The sequence below is a fragment of the Aegilops tauschii genome, chromosome 7 (assembly GCF_002575655.3).
Source record: "Aegilops tauschii subsp. strangulata cultivar AL8/78 chromosome 7, Aet v6.0, whole genome shotgun sequence".
NCBI classification, from domain to species: Eukaryota; Viridiplantae; Streptophyta; class Magnoliopsida; order Poales; family Poaceae; genus Aegilops; species Aegilops tauschii.
Window position 1 is genome coordinate 257114916 of NC_053041.3, and position 12187 is coordinate 257127102.

Sequence of the window (12187 nt, forward strand, 5' to 3'; positions counted from 1 at the left end):
CCACCCGTTGGCCTCGTGTCGTGAACTACCATGGTGAGGGAATATCCAAACAACATCCCTTATTGGGCATCCTCTACTTGTCCCGAACATGCTTTTTCGGCGTCGCCATGGTACCCAACAGTATCCCTCAATTACCCCCTACTTCTCCACCCTCTAACTTTAATTTTGCTTCGTACATTAAAATAATTCAAAGATAAATATTATGATGCAACCATAACAAATGTAAATATTACAATACAAACATAATGTTCCCAAATTACATTCAAATTTAAATTCAATTTATTCAGCCGCACATGCTTTATTGACTTTCAGGAAACACCCAGAAATGCTCTACAAGATAATTGACAAGTGTGTATGAATTTCTCGACTACTAATCCTACTATGCATCTCGAGAAAATTCTAAACTCAACAACATCTTGTTGTGGGAGGTTGATAAGATCACACATGTGTTTAAAGTCAATGTTATGAAGACCCTCACCCTCATCTCTATAATTATGTTGTGCATGATCACACAATATGTCATCACCTCCCATAACGCCTCGGGATTCCACTGTTTATTAGGTCCATAGATAATTGAAAAGGGTGCTTGAAATGTCCTCTCCACATCTATCCTAGCACGTCCTTACCTTTGGGCAAAGTGAAATTTCTCTTCACATAGGAGATTGTCTTGATAAATGTCGCCCACAGAGGATAGACCATGGGCAAGGTAGTACCCCATGGTATAGTCATGCCCATTGTATAGTTGCAATATGGAGCCTTGACCTCACAAAACCTTGTAGACACTGGAGACCGCTATAGCACATTGAAGTCGTTGTGAGACCCTAGAATGGCAAAGAAATAGTTTAAATCCACAAGTTTTGTGATGCAACTTGATGAGGTTATTTCCCACCAGGTAGGTCCACAGAGACATAAGGCCTTGCCAAGGACCTAGACAGGCCCAGACCCATGCATACTAAGGTCCAAGAGACTATCAGTACCAGAGGGGGCGCCATCAGTCAAAGTGGGCACCAGTCGAAAAGCATGCCTCAATCAGATTCACCGTCACTCATTTTTCTAATCAGTCGGTGTGGCCGTCATTCAGTTATCCCCTAGTTAGATTCTACGTCGGACCAATGACCAAAAGCATTTAAACCAGGTGTTATGCGAGGCGCATCACCACGCATTTAAGACAAGCGTTACCAGGCGCCTCCACTATCAATCAAGGGCGTCAGTTAACTGCTCATAGCGCACAAGTTATTCCATGTAATCAATGTGTCATCATGTAACATCAAGTAGCTAGCCATATGCACCTATAGGATTTGCCACCGATCGGAATAGAAAGAACGACCATATTAGGGAATGGACCAAAACTCCTTTAGAGCTAAACTAGTCGTCACAAAGGATAGCCCTAGCCTTTATGAATGGTCACAAGGGGTGTTCGTGGTGTCCTGGATAGGGGGGTGCTAGCCATGTCAGCCAGGCATATGGGCCAGGGAGAGGACCCCCAAAATAGCCATCTAGTGGGCCACATTCGTCGGCCCCCAGGAGAATCAAGCTAAAATCTTCCGAAGACTTGGCACACATTCTAAGACTTAGATGTTGTCGAGGAATTGATTATTGATAAGGGAAACCCTTCAAAACCCTGGTTCAAACACTGGGGGCTCTTTTCGCTACCTATCGATGGGACGGTGATCTTGGCGAGGCTACGGGCAAGCGAGGCTCGACGGGGAGATGCGGAGAGCACGGCAAGGACACGAGGAGCTACCCAGGTTCGGGCCACCAAGCAGTGTAAAGCCCTACTCCTGCTTGTCTGGGATTACTCTAGTGATAGTGTTGTGTGTTACAAGGTAGACGAAGGTGGAATTGCCCGATCCTTTTCTACGGTAGCATCACTGCTCCTTTTATAGCTGCCTTGGTTCTCTTCCCTGAAAATATTGGCGGGAAGGGCTGCAACACAACGGGAATTCGAAGGGGGACATGCGCTCAGTCCTATCCTGACAAAAGTGGTCTTCGCTTGGAAAAGGCGCTATCCATGACGCCCTCGTGGGCTCGGCGATGACATCTGCCCTAGCGCGTTGTGCCATCATGGTCTTCTTGCATTGAAGTGGTAAGCTTTGGGACTTGCTTTGGGGGAGGCACATGTCGCTTCTCCCTTATCATCAAAGAGGAAATCTTCCCCGGTCGCGCTTGCTGGCACAACCTCTTTTCGTCGTCGTCTTGTGCAAGCGCATCACCCACGTGGTGGACACGCAGCTACGCAGCTCCCCCGCGCAGAGGCCTCGCGGGAGGCCGCCTCACGAGGGAGGACTCGCGAGGCTGCCTGCCGCGGGAGATGGCCTTCAGTAGAGCCTCCCCTTGTGGAGAGGGTTCTCGTGAGGCCTGACCCTTGTGAGGCGTCTTGTGTTGCGGCTCCCACGGCTGGGCCGCCTCTTGATCTCTTCATCAGGTGTCGCTTCCTGGGTCGCAAGCAGATGGTCCATGGTACCCTAGTTCCCACTAGGCCAACAGTAGCCCCCGGGCCCGCGGCGCACACGTATTCGCTCGCTGGGAACCAAACAGCACGGGGCCTAAGTAGAATGTCGGGCCCACGCAGGGACGCATGGCAGCACGATGGGGCGGCGGCACCCCCACTTCCTCCACGACGCCTTGGTAACTGTCCGGCCTGCCATAAAACTCACCCGCGCGTGGTGCAGGCACCGTCATTGCCTTCCATCCCACAATTCGCCTCCCTTGCACGCTGCTCCCTGCAATCTCCTTCTCTCACTCCCAAGCTTCCTTGACACCCCCGACTCAATCCTGCACTAATCATACACGCAAATGTGCATGATCAAGATCAGAGACTCATGATAAGATATCACAACACAACTCTAGACACAAATTAAAGTCATGCAAGCTTTATATTACAAGCAAGATGCCTCGAGGGCTCGAATACATAAGCTCGAATACAAATGAGTCAGTGGAAGAAACAATATCTGAGTATAGACATAAGGGGCAATTACATTTGTGCCCGTAATTGGAACCCACTACTCAAATTTGCCCCTAATTCCAAAGTGTGCTCAACTTTGCCCCTCTGCCGTCATGTGGCCTTATAGAAATGCCCTTTTGTGCCGTTTTCGTCGAGTCAAAGCGCTTTGACCGGTAACTCGCCGTCTTTTAGATGTTTCTGCCCCTGGTGCTTACATTTGGGCGCTCATGCACTCACTCACCCTATCTATTCTCTCTCTCGCGCTACACTGTCTCACTCTCTCCCCAAATTGCACGAACCCTAACCCTAAAACTCATCGATTTGTTGCCATGGTGGCTAGAGATCGAGTGGCTAGGGTTGCTGGTGAGAAGTTGTAGATCTGAACCCTCTCAGAGCATTGATGCGGTGGGGTTGGAGACGGAGTCCACACGGGATGGCGCACGAGCGTGAAGGCGGCGATGACGGTGACACAGACGGGAGCACATCACTGGTCCGGTATCTCTCCCTCTCCCTTTCCTCTGTGTTTGTTGTTCTTTGTGTAGGTCGATTATGTACTACCTGCGCTCGTAGTGCTCATGTTCCTCTCCCTTTTCTTTGTTGTTGTCTTCGATTTGTTGGTAGGATGGATCCGAGTACTGCATTTTATCTGAACTGTAGAATGGAAACCACATTGTTAGGAAGCTCTGGTACAAAGGGATCTGGTACTGGCTTCACATTTCCTCTTGTTGTGGACAGTACATCATCATTCCTTCAATGCAGGGCTACAATCTGCGAAATATATCCATGGGGAATATATGATGCAGTGGAGTTTAGGTACTGTGACATTGCTAATTCTATTTGGGTCCCAGTTCAGTGTGATGATGAGTTAGCATTAATGTTTTGGAACAAATGGTGATTCCAAACCTGTCCAATTGGAAATTAATGTCATTCAGAGAAAAAGGGGAGAAACAAGCAGTGCAGGAAGGAGGTTACAACCTTGCAGTTCTAGAGGTAGAAGTAGTGAATGTAGGGGGAGAAAATCATCATCCAGCTCTGTGCAGATACCAGGAAGTCCAAGTGAACAAGTGCCCACTCAAGCAGGCATTAGTAATATCATAGATTCTGGTAATTCTAACATTGAAGCTAACATGGAAGATGGCCTTGCTGATGATGTGCCCACTGATGATGAGGAGGAACTGCTTTATCCAGAGTTTCTTGTAAGAAAGCAGTCCGTGGGCAAAGCAGCTGGGGGTGGGGGGATTACATTCAACCACCTGAAGGAATGTTTGATGAGGCAGGTGAAGATGAGTTGGCTGAGGACATTGACATGGGGTACTCTGAATCTGTCGGATTTCGGGTTCCGGCAAAACCCTTGAGGTTCGAACACCGGGGTGCGCACGAAGATCTCTCCCTACCTAATCACGCCCTCAACCTCGCCGCGGTCTTAAAGCCTAGCTCGACAAACTCACAACACAAGAGACACAAGATTTATACTGGTTCGGGCCACCGTTGTGGTGTAATACCCTACTCCAGTGTGGTGCGGTGGATTGCCTGTTGGGCTGAGGATGAACAGTACAAGGGAAGAACAACCTCCTGAGGAGAGGTGTTCTTGTGCCTGGTGAACTTGTGTGGGTGAGGATGGATCTGAATCCGTCCGAGATGAGTTGTCTCCTACTGTGGTGGCTAGTCCTATTTATAGAGGCCCTGGTCCTCTTCCCAAATATTGAGCGGGAAGGGATCCCACAACAGCCAATTTGAAGGGGGACATCTAGTACAAGCTATCCTGACTAAAGGTGGTCTTCGCCTGCCAAAGGCTCTGGTGGTGACGCCGTCTTGGGCTCCACGGTGACCTCCGTCCTGCCGTCCTGCTGGTCTTGGTCTCGTCGCACCAATAAGGAAACCTTTGCCTGAGGCCTCGGTACTCGTCGCCTGCGCTTGCCTCCTTAGCACCAAAGAGGAAGCGAGGACACTATGCGCGCTGGCGCCCGCCTGGCCTTGATCGTCATGGCTTACGTCATTGGAACCTCGCAAGGTTCACCTGCCTTGGTCTCTCCACCCCTCGTGAGCCATCTTGATGAGGCCACTCCCGAGGAGGTCTTGTGTCGTCCGCCTCGCGAGGGTCTTGGGTGTTTGCTGGTGAAGACGGGTCGTACTGGGCCATGAGTGGAGCCACGCCGTGGGCCACAGGCAGGCAAGTCTGGGGACCCCCGTTCCCAGAACGCCGACAGTAGCCCCCGGGCCCAAGGCGCGCTCGGACTTGGCTTCGAGGCGAAGCCAAAGGGCAAGTGCGGAGCACCGCGGGCCCCAATAGCCTGCGGCCTTGGTCGACGCATGGCGACTGATTGGACGTGGGCGGCCCCGCTTCCCCACGTAGCCTTGAAATCCGCCTGGCTAGGCGGCCACGACATCCTACACAGTTATTTCCCTATTGCTGGCAACGCACTCCCCAACTTCCTCGCTTCCTTGTACCTCTGCTTCCTCTTCCAATCTGACTCGAGCTCAGCCTCTCAATCGCCATGGCGCCGAACCGGACGGAGAAAGGGAAGAAGCCCTTGTCCTCAGCCAGCTCACCTCCGGCCGTCGAGCCCGCCATCAGCCGATCGCGGGTGCTCAACCAGGAGGCCATGGATAAGGTCCGCCATGCGCTTGCTACCAGCTTCAACGAATGGGGAGGGACGTTGGCCTGGCCTGCGTCCCGAGCCTCCATTTATAGGACGGCCACCGAGGTCCAGTTCTTCGTCGACGCCCTGTGGGCTGGCCTGGTTCCTTCCTTCTCCACCTTCTTCAATGCCGTGCTTTCCCATTACCAGATCCATATGCTGCATCTTGATCCCCAATCTGTCGCCCTTCTCGCCGTCTTCGCCTTCGTCTGCGAGGCCATGATGGGCATTGCTCCTTCGGTGGCCCTCTTGCGCCATTTCTTCTCGCTGCACCTGACCGACCTCCGGCAGTGCTCGGGGTGCCTGAGCTTCCAGGCTGTGGCGGCAACAGCCGACTCGGGGATTGACTTCGATATCCCGCCGTCTACGAGCGAGTTTCGGATGCGGTGTGTGTATGTTGATGTCGGAGTACTCAGTCCCCTACTCGCCTCCGTCGTCCCCCGCCGTCCCCAGCTCCGGCTGGGGTCATGAGGAGCTCGTGAGCTCCCGTCTCTCTTTCGTCTGGTTCCGGCTGAGGAGGCTGAAGGATCTTGGTGTGACCGCGCCCAAGGTGATGAAGGAGTTCCTCCGGCGCCGTATCGCCCCACTCCAGTGACATTCCCAGCCAATGTGGGCTCTGACCGGCGACCAGGATCGCATGAGACTTCAGGAGTCGGGGCTTCCAGCCGAGGCACGAAGAACGGTGCTCAAAGTCCTGGCCGGTGACCCCTCGTCGGGTGATTTGTCGCAGGGGGGTTGTTGCTTGTACAACTGCTCAAACAGGGTGGAATTCGCGGGGCAGATGCCCTCCTTCGATGAATGGGGGATGCGTCCAGTCGGCCTTGTGGGGCCTTGTGAGAATCCCGTCACCGTGGTTCCTCTCCTTGTCGTCAGCGCTGAGCTTGCCCCAAGAGTGGACGTAGGGAGGTAGGCACCGCTAGAGGCCGGAGGCGCGGGTGCCGAGGCATCGATGCCGCATGAGGCTCCCGAGGTGTCATCCTCGGGAATCCGTGATTCTCATCCTGGGGCGGCAGCTGAGGGGGTGACGCAGCCCGCTGCTCCTGAGGTCGAAGCTCCCGAGGCCTCGGTAGCTCGTCGCGAGGCGGAGCCCGACAGCTCTCCCCAGCCTGGTGCTCCTCAGGTTGTCTCCTTGGGCGCTTCACCAGTCGCGCACCGCGCTGCCCGCCACGTACAGTGCTTGGGCCGGTTCCGCGTGACTTCGCGGCGCTCCGTAAGAGGAAGGGGTCTCCAAGCTGCAGCAGTGGCACCGTCCGGCCGTTGAAACATAGGAAGTACATCGCCATAGACGTGTAAGTACCTTATCTTTGTGATTCCCTGAATGCTGCTTCCCTTCCTGACGGTGGCTCTCCAGGATCCCTTCTGCCAAGGCCATGGAGCCTCCTGAGGAGCAACCTCCTCTTGCCTCATCTTCCTCGCTAGTCTTGAGCGCCCCAAGCCGATGTGCCGCCTCCGGCGCGGGGTCGGCTGGAGAAGCAAGCCTGCCTGCAACGCGCCTCGGGCCCATGCCCTTGCTATCTCTCCTCCGTGGCCTTGCTTGGAGCGCGGCCGGCGTGCCAAGGGCTCCTCCTCTGGTCGTGGACGGCGGTTGGATGGCTTTGATCTTGGGCTTCCCTTCAAGCAGCAGGTCTACGCCTACCCGGGACCCTCGCGGGGCCTGGCCAGTGATCGAGGGGGCGCCAGCCCCCAGCCCCTGCTGAGAGGGGGTGAGCCGCTTCGGACCCCGTCGGCAGCTCCCGTGGTGGAGGATGGAATCGGCCGCGCGCTTAAGTTTGCGCACGAATGAAGCGTCGTCCGCCACGAGCTTTTCCAAGAGGCGATGGGCGCGATGAACCGGCTTGGCGGGGAACTTGCGGACGTAGACGCGCGCCTTGAGCCCGAGGGTCTTCGGCTGATGGAGGAGCGGCACAAGTTGAAGGTGGCCATCAACCTCGGGCGCCACCAGCGCGAGCTTGACAATGCGAAGGCCGAGGCATCTCTCGCAACCTTGCGCGAGGCCTGCTTCCAAGCCTTGGAAAGCCCGGGAAGCCGATCGCCGCCGCGAGATCGCAAAGAAACGCGCGTGGGAGCTCCAGGCCTGGAGCGCCTCCTTGGAGCAGCAGGTGGAGGCACACCAAGCCGCCCTTGCGTCGATGAGAGGGACGCCTGCTGAGGAGGAAGAGATCCTGAAGCGCGAGGAGGCGCTGGCGCTAGAAGCCATGGAGCGTAGCCTCGAGCTTGAGCGGTTGGAGACGAGGGAGCACCAAGTTGCCCTAGCGGAGGATGCCGACCGCCGTGTGGCCGAGGCTCGCGCGGATCTTGCGGGCAGGTACAACCTGAAGCTGAAGCTCGTAGCAGCCGAGGCCGCGGGCAGGATTGCTGCCCTCAAGTCTAGGCTGACTGAGGCGGAACGGCATGAGGAGGCCACCGCAGCCGCCCTGGCCTCGGCGCAGGCTGAGCTGGCCTCTGCCCGCGCCGAGCTGCTTTCTCTCCAGCAGCGGGTCGCCAACGCCGAGTCCATCGCGCAGCAGAACAGGGAGGAGGTGCTTCAACGGCGAACGCTGGAGCGCGTGCATGCCCCCATGCTCGAGGGCCTCAGGAACAGGGCCAACGCGGCGTTGGGCCACATCTGTGATGAGAATGCCCCTCATCCCCACACGAACGACTACGCCAGCCACCTCTGCTTCTTTACCGACGTGGTGACGCGCCTGGAGAATCGTTTCGAGAGAGCTCGCCAACTTGTTGAAGAGAGGAGCCGCGGCCTGCTTGGGCGTGCGTTCTCCCGCGTCTTCAGCCATCTCCAAAACACCGATCCCAACTTTGATTTTGATGCCGCCATCGCTCCCGTACCCGAGGCCATCCGGGGTGACCTAGCGCGATGGGTGGAAGACAATGTGGACGCGTTGGTCAGGGCCTTCACTTCCGATGACGATGCTGTGGTGGTCGCGGCGGACGAAGGCGACGTGGTCGACGACGGCGAGGGCGGCGCTGGTGACGGTGATGGGAATGCCAGCGACGGCAACAGCGACGCCAGCGACGCGTTTGAAGGCGACCCGGGGGACGCCGTGAGCGACATGTCCGATTGAACCCGTGCTTCCCTATTGTTTATCCTGCATGCTAAAACTTGGGCACGGCCCTGGAGGTTGTAAGAGCATTTTGGGAGGGGAAGCCCCTCGTGTAAACAAATTGTTGTCTCTATTTCTTAGGCCAAGCTGAATATATGTCTTCATGAACCCGTGAACCCTGCGGCGAGTTTGCTGTTGTAATTTACCTTATCCTGAGCAGGCCCCGAGCTGGCCCGTGAGGTCTGTGAGGAGCTTGTCGATCCGCCCGAGGGGGCCTCATGAGAAGCAAGCGCCAGTCATGGCAGGGCATGCGGGCAGCGCTCGCGTGCTATGCCCAGCCCCCGCTCGCGAGGGGGGAGGCAGTAGGCGCAAGCTCTGAATTGAGGCAGGAACCAAATTGCAAGAAATCGCACGAACGAGAAAAGGCACCCCCCGCGCATATCAATGAAAATTCAACTTCAACTTAAATCCAAAGCTAGAAAGCAGGGCTACAGAAAAGAGGTTAAAAGCAAATGGTCGCGTCCGGCGCCTAGTCTAGTGTTCTTGTCTTCTCACCAACGCGGAGCTAAGTGCTGCCACTAGGACGTGGGAGGGAGCCCCCGAGGCCCGAGGGCGGCGCTCCTGAGACTCCGGGGCGTGTACAACCCCACTCATTATTATGTGAGAGTGTCACGAGCGGAGACCTTCATAGGCGCGAGCCTTACTTCATATCGCCAGACGAGGGCCCCGCCTTGCGCGCCCTCGACCACCATTGGGGGCGTCTGGAAACCAGGATGTCACCAAGGGGCAAAGGGGACGCCAGCGGCGCCCTCGGCGACCACGGGTCCTCTGCCGGGGGGAAGGCTCTCCAGCGCCTCCCCGACAGAGGGCCTACCTCCGGGGGACGCCTTGCTCCATGCGGCGCGGGGAGGTGCCTTGCTCCCGGCCCCTCTCCTGCAGCCCCCATTGCGCTCCTCCTGGCGGAAGGGAGGCTGTCGAGCTGGGGCCGCCATCCGCCGCTGTGACATGATCCTCCTACGACCCATGGTTAGCATAAGCTTGCTCCTGAGAGACTAGTGGTACCCGGTAGCTGTTGTCGCCGGCGTGGTTGGTGAGGCTCCCGGTAGGCTCCTGGAAGGTCTCAGCTTCTAGCGCCACCTGCTCCCAGCCCGGCTCGAGGAACGAGTTGGGGTCGTCTTCCAGCGTGTACTCCTGGTCCACCATGCGGGGCACGTAGGCCTCCGAAGCCGTTGCCTCGAAGACCTCGCCGTAGTTCCCCACGCTCCACGTTGCCCGGCCCCGCCGCCCTAGGGATGGTAGGGTGGCATCCCGCTGTGGCCGTAGGTGGCAGTGCTCGTACCCGCGCTCATTGGGGGTGGCGCGGGTGCGATTGTGTGTGCCGTTGGTTACGCCGGTGTCGATGAAGCCCAAGGGTGCGCCTGGGGGCACGCGGGCGCGGCGAGGCCTGCCATGCGATCCGGCCGCTGCCTGAGGTGCAAGTAGGGAGCAGAAGGGTGGCGCTCCCGAGGCCGCGGCGTCCAGGTGGTACGCGCTCCAGCAATGCATCCCGGCCGCTCTCCATCAACCGGCATCGCAGCAGCTCCCGAGCCACCGTGCGCGCGGCCCTCATGTTTGCTTGTTCCCGTCGGTGTGCGGCATCGTGGCCGCGATGTGGCTTGAGGCCCTTGCGGCTGCTCGCGCTTGTCGTGGAGTAAGGGCGGACAGTGCGTGACCGCGTCGCCCGCACCCCGCGGTGTTTGGCGGTGCGCGCGATGCCTGGGGCGTGGGGTTGAGGTCTTCTTGGGCAAGCTACCCAGCGGTCGGCGTTGGTCCTCGGGTCACCGGACATTGGAGCCGCGGAGTGACGGTGGATCAAGTGGCGGAAGGAAAGCTCGGGCGCACCCCTACCTGGCGCGCCAAATGTCGGATTTCGGGTTCCGGCAAAACCCTTGAGGTTCGAACACTGGGATGCGCACGAAGATCTCTCCCTACCTAATCACGCCCTCAACCTCGCCGCGGTCTCAAAGCCTAGCTCGACGAACTCGCAATACAAGAGACACAAGATTTATACTGGTTCGGGCCACTGTTGTGGTGTAATACCCTACTCCAGTGTGGTGCGGTGGATTGCCTCTTGGGTTGAGGATGAACAGTACAAGGGAAGAACAGCCTCCTAAGGAGAGGTGTTCTTGTGCCTGGTGAACTTGTGTGGGTGAGGATGGATCTGAATCCGTCCGAGATGAGTTGCCTCCTACTGTGGTGGCTAGTCCTATTTATAGAGGCCCTGGTTCTCTTCCCAAATATTGAGCGGGAAGGGATCCCACAACGGCCAATTTGAAGGGGGGCAGCTAGTACAAGCTATCCTGACTAAAGGTGGTCTTCGCCTGCCAAGGCTCTGGTGGTGACGCCGTCTTGGGCTCCACGGTGACCTCCGTCCTACCGTCCTGCTAGTCTTGGTCTCGTTGCACCGATAAGGAAACCTTTGCCTGAGGCCTTGGTACTCGTTGCATGTGCTTGCCTCCTTAGCACCAAAGAGGAAGCGAGGACACTGTGCGCGCTGGCATCCTCCTGGTCTTGATCGTCATGGCTTACGTCATTGGAACCTCGCGAGGTTCGCCTTGCCTTGGTCTCTCCGCCTCTCGCCAGCCAGCCAGATGAGCCCACTCCTGAGGAGGTCTTGTGTCGTCCGCCTCGCGAGGGTCTTGGGTGTTTGCAGGTGAAGGTGGGCCGTACTGGGCCGTGAGTGGAGCCACGCCGTGGGCCGCAGGCAGGCAAGTCTGGGGACCCCCGTTCCCAGAACGCCGACAGAATCATCAGATGATGATAGGCCAGATGTGCAATATAATAGAGATGATCGTTCTCTGAAAGAAGGAACTATATTTTCCAGTGATTTAGATTGTATAAATGCACTTGCAACTTTTGTAAATTAAACTCAAAGTGAGTACAAAGTTGACAAGAGTGATCCAACTAGACCGAGAGTTCATTGTGCTTATAAGAGATGTAAGTGGAGGATGCATGCCTCTCTAATGAGACATAGCTCATTATTTCAGGCATAAATTGGAGATACTAACAGTTACTGTAGCATATAAGTCTGATTTCCTTATATGTTTTACCCTTTTATGTCTGTCTTATGTGTCATTTTATTGGTATGCATGTGAAAGTTAATAAAAGTGCTCACACTTGTCCAAGTGTGAACAGGAGGCAGAGCTTGAGGTCTGCTAAGAGCAGGTTTGCAGATGCTGTTAAGAACTGGGTACAAGAAAATTCAAATATTGGTCCTACACAGCTCAAAAAAGATCTGAAGAAAAAGTATGGCCTGTTCCTACCATATATGAGGGTGTTCTATGGAAAGCAGATGGCCCTAGACAACATATATGGTAAGTGGTCTGACTCTTTCGAGTCATTGTACACTTCCAAGGCTGAAGTGGAGAAGGCATCTCCTGGTAGTGTTGTGAACATTGATAAGCACACAGTGTAATTTAAAATAAATGGACAAAGCAGAGATAAAGAGTGCTTTAGGAGAGTTTTTGCCTCATTCAAAGCTTGTTGGAAGGTTTTTTTGGATGGATGTAGGCCATACTTAACAG